The sequence below is a fragment of the Macrobrachium rosenbergii genome, chromosome 1 (genome assembly GCF_040412425.1).
Source record: "Macrobrachium rosenbergii isolate ZJJX-2024 chromosome 1, ASM4041242v1, whole genome shotgun sequence".
Classification (NCBI taxonomy): domain Eukaryota; kingdom Metazoa; phylum Arthropoda; class Malacostraca; order Decapoda; family Palaemonidae; genus Macrobrachium; species Macrobrachium rosenbergii.
Window position 1 is genome coordinate 39,243,538 of NC_089741.1, and position 5,000 is coordinate 39,248,537.

Sequence of the window (5,000 nt, forward strand, 5' to 3'; positions counted from 1 at the left end):
AATGCCTTCTGTTACTTCCTTCAAATGAGCACCACATTCTTTGGAAGTTTGAATTTCAAGTCAATGGCCCCTTTGGTGGGCTGCTCTCACAAGGACAGGGTTCATCTTCTGAATAATAAAACTAACAATTAATAATCAACGTGCAGAGAGCTAGAAAATTTAAATGGCTTAAAATATATAAGTAAATATCAAAATAACTTGTAGTCGCACCAATAATATTAATTATTTTACAGTTGGATGATAATCTAGGAAAATTATGTAAGCTGATCTACAGACTTACTTGAACGCTAACCTGCTGGGAGGAGAGAGAGAGAGAGAGAGAGAGAGAGAGAGAGAGAGAGAGAGAGAGAGAGAGAGAGAGAGAGAATGGGTCCGAGACAAATCTCCCTCCTTATCAATGACACATCCTGTGTGTTACATCAACATGCAGCAATACAGCGCACTCAGAACTATTTATACCGTACTGTACTGAGGCTGTTTCTGTAGTCAACAGCTGGAAAAGTTATAAGCGTGTCGCACGGAATATTTCTCGTGAAGTTCGAGACGAGTTTTTGAAATATATTTTACTGATCCACACACACACACAAACACATATATATACATATATATATTATTTTTTAAGCATATGTATATATAATTATAATAAAACATGAAAAATGTACGAAAGAAAATCTAATAATTTTGAGCAAATAAATAAAAAAATGAGCTACAGAACCCAAGTCTGAGTGTACCCTAAGGTTATGGAGAGAGAGAGAGAGAGAGAGAGAGAGAGAGAGAGAGAGAGAGAGAGAGAGAGAGAGAATGTATAAATAGATAACGAGTGAACTCCTTCCTTCTTTAACCCAGAGAGAGAGAGAGAGAGAGAGAGAGAGAGAGAGAGACCGTGGAACCAAGTCAGTTATTCTATCGCCAAGAGTCGTTTCAATCAAAGGAGAAACTCCCTAAAAAGAATATAATAGGCAACCTAATTCCCAACATCAAAATGTGTGTCAAACAACGAGAACCATTTGGGTAAAACGGTGCGTGTACATCCTGATCAGGATCCCAAGAAGAAGAAGAAGAAGAAGAAGAAGAAGGAGGAGGAGGAGGAGGAGGAGGAGGAGGAGGAGGAGGAGGAGGAGGAGGAGGAGGAGGAGGAGGACAAAAAGAAGAAGAAGAAGGAAGGGGGGAAGAAGAAGGAGAAGAAGAAGAAGAAGAAGAAGAAGAAGAAGAAAAAGAAGAAGAAGAAGAAGCCCTTCTGTCCCACTGCTGGTTCCGTCAACCATCTGTTCCACCTTTCAGGAATTTCTCCGTCCTTTTCCTTCATAGCCTGGTGTTCAGTGGAACACTAAGAGACTTAACTATGATGATGATTATGATAATGATGATGAAGATCATGATGATGATGATGATGACAGACACTATAAACACGTGGACGGAAAATGGAATTGACAGAAAATAGTGACAATATGTCAATAGTTATTGTCTCAAGAGTGACTTACAGAAAATAGCAACGTAGCTCTGTGAATGTGGATAAGGCAGAGAGAGAGAGAGAGAGAGAGAGAGAGAGAGAGAGAGAGAGAGAGAGAGAGAGAATGTACATGAGCCAAGAACCATAACTGAGTTATAACAGTTATATACATAATTGAGTTATAACAGTTATATACATAACTGAGTTATAACAGTTATATACATAATTGAGTTATAACAGTTATATTCAAGTCAAAGTAATGAAAAGCAGTAAAACTTTACGTAAGTGGCAAAAAAAAAAAATTATAAAAATTACGGGCCAATTAATAGGCAAAAATACTGATCAGTCATGGCCGGATAAAACTGCTTTCATTTGAATTATAATTTCTACCGTTACTAGTTCACAGCCCTCGCCCTTCCCATACAAAAGGCAAATGATTCTTCTGCACCAGCCCAGGCGACTGGCTCTATTCTGTCCCATTTATACAAAAGCTCACAACAGGAGCCGACATCACCAAGATATTTTATAATTTTTAGTTTTCTGTAAAAAAAAAACTATTGTGCCGGCTTTGTCTGTCCGTCCGCACTTTATTCTGTCCACCCTCAGATCTTAAAAACTACTGAGGCTAGAGGGCTGCAAATTAGTATGTTGATTATCCACCCTCCAGTCATCAAACATACAAATTGCAGCCCTCTAGCCTCAGTAGCTTTTTATTTCACTTACGGTTAAAGTTAGCCATAATCGTGCATCTGGCACCGATGTAGGTGCCAACAACAGGCCACCACCGGGCCGTGGTTGAAAGTTTCATGGGCCGCAGTTTCAAGTTTCATGGGCCGTGGCTGTACAGAAGACGCCATTGCGCCGAAGAAACATGTTCTAGTTTCCAGAGGCCTTTTGGAACAGAAACCTACAGTTCCTCTCTCTCTCTCTCTCTCTCTCTCTCTCTCTCTCTCTCTCTCTCTCTCTCTCTCTCTCTCTCTCTCTCTCTCTCTCCTACCAGACGTAATCGCCTGATCCTTTGTACGTACAACTTCCTTTATTCTTATCAAGAGGGGGAAGTGACGACTTCCTGAGCAGGTGTACCTAGAACGTGGGTGTATCTGGCGCCTAATTACAAGTTCAACACGCGCCAGGTATTCCAGGTGTCTCGTTCTCTCTCTCTCTCTCTCTCTCTCTCGGGTGGGTGGGCGGTAATCGACGATTATCTTAATTCTACCACGCGTTCTTTTCTACACGTCTACCTGATGGCTACTTTAGGTGATTTGGTGTTGGGACTTTCATTTTTTCATTGAAAGTAAAAAAACTGTCATTCTATATATATATATATATATATATATATATATATATATATATATATATAAACATATATATATATATATATATATGTTATTAAATATATATACATATATATATATATATATATATATATATATATATATATATATATACAGTATGTATACAACATACATACATACATAGCCTACATACAAACACTCATACACACATATAATTATATACAAAGAAATTAGAACGTCAATACATACAATTTCTACACATTAAAACGATATGTTCACATCTCTCTCTCTCTCTCTCTCTCTCTCTCTCTCTCTCACACACACACACACACACACACACACATCACTGGCAAGATTAAGATACTATTACGACACTTTCTTACAATACCTTCATTTGAAAACGATGAGTCCACTAACATGAGCAACAATTATAGGCTTCAGGTGCCAAAACTCGCATAGGCCTATGTGGGTTCATTTATACAAAGACCTTTGCAAATTAGGCATAAGAGCCTCTTCCGAATAATTCTTACAGCAAAAACTAACGATCAATCGAAAGCTGATTCACATTACAACATCACGTCACCGACACATCACGTCACGTCAAAGTACGTGAGTATTTCTTAAATACAATCAAATGGACTTGTTCACACCATCACGCCACGTCGCCATCAAGCACACGGCATCCACCGTCACATCACAAGTTTTCTTGGAAAGAATATTTTGACGTGACGTGACGGTGCTTATGACAGTTTCTTAATGCTAAATCTGTGAATACAAGGCACGGCTGATGTGACGGTGACGTGACGTGACGTGACGTGACGTCGGTGACGTGATGGTATAATGTGAATCAGCCTTCAAACGCCATTTAAACAGCTCTCTGGAATTTTTATCCAGGTAATTTAGGACAAAGCTGATTAGTAATAATGGAGTCCCAGTTGCATAATCATCCTTAATTTGAGTAATATGATTCGTATTGTCTCTTGTTAATAGCCTATATCGTGGCATTTAAATTTAAATGCCAAGAAGCATAGGCGTGCCACTGGCTAACACGAGAGCATTCTTAGTTTAATAGATTTGGATCTCTCTCTCTCTCTCTCTCTCTCTCTCGAGTAGTAAATTCCTGGTGTTCCTTCATATATATATATATATATATATATATATATATATATATATATATATATATATATATATATATATATAGCGTTTTAATCATTTTATAAACATATATATATATATATAATATGTTTTAATATCATTTTACAAAATAATATGTATATATAAATATAATTTCAATAATCTCTTTCAGAGATTACGTGACCTTTGATGCTGTGACGCCAGTATCGCCACATAACGAAATAAATAAAGCAATCAGTCAACTTCTCATAATAAAAATCACAGGATTTTCCATTAATGCAACAACAGCTGTGTAATCAATCTGGAATTGATGATTAACTCTCTCTCTCTCTCTCTCTCTCTCTCTCTCTCTCTCTCTCTCTCTCTCTCTCTCTCTCTCTCTCTCTCTCTCTCGTGAGAAAAGTCCCTGAATTTTCCATTACATATAATTGGAGAGTCCTCATTTTTTACCACAGAAACTAACGATGTTCAAATAGTTGTTAACAAAAATGGCTTCGGATTTGTCTTAATAAGAGGGATAATATACGGTCATTATTCTTGATCTCAATATAAAAAAAAAACTCTTTGTAGACAATACTTGTCAAAATAAAATGGAATTTACCACCCAACCCACTTTTAAAGCTGATATAAATGATTAAAAATCTGTTTTTAAATATTGTTGTTAAAATGAAATTTGGAATTTGGCACCCATTTCGAGAAGCTTTGAAAACAAACATAAATTATGAAACCAAGTTTAAACATTTCTACCTCAACAAGGATTAGCCTATTCAAGAAGTTGGTCTTTATTTTAAAACACGCAAGAAACTACCTAAACAATTACATATTTTCTCAGTGACAAAGATAGCGACAATCATCATTAACTCCAATTCTTAATAATTTTGTGACAGTCAGCGAAATAGTTTTCGACTATCATGCCTCTTCAAGAACTATATTGGAATAGTCGAGTTTGGTATCCTATGAGTGACATATTGTCCAGATTAGATTCAGAATGAATTTATCTTTTTATTCATTGTTTTCATAAATTGTGGACTGACATACCTACACAAACTAACAAATATATTAGCCAGGTACCATGTGTAAATACACAAACACCTGCCGAACTACTTATGATTTATTATGAA

The 5,000-nt window shown here is 36.7% G+C and overlaps 1 protein-coding gene across 3 annotated transcripts in view; it reads right to left on the reverse strand.

The window, feature by feature from the left end:
- The window catches only part of Rgl (Ral guanine nucleotide dissociation stimulator-like), a 207,772-nt gene that overhangs the window by 172,004 nt on the left and 30,768 nt on the right, over positions 1-5,000 (reverse strand). The window lies entirely within an intron of this gene.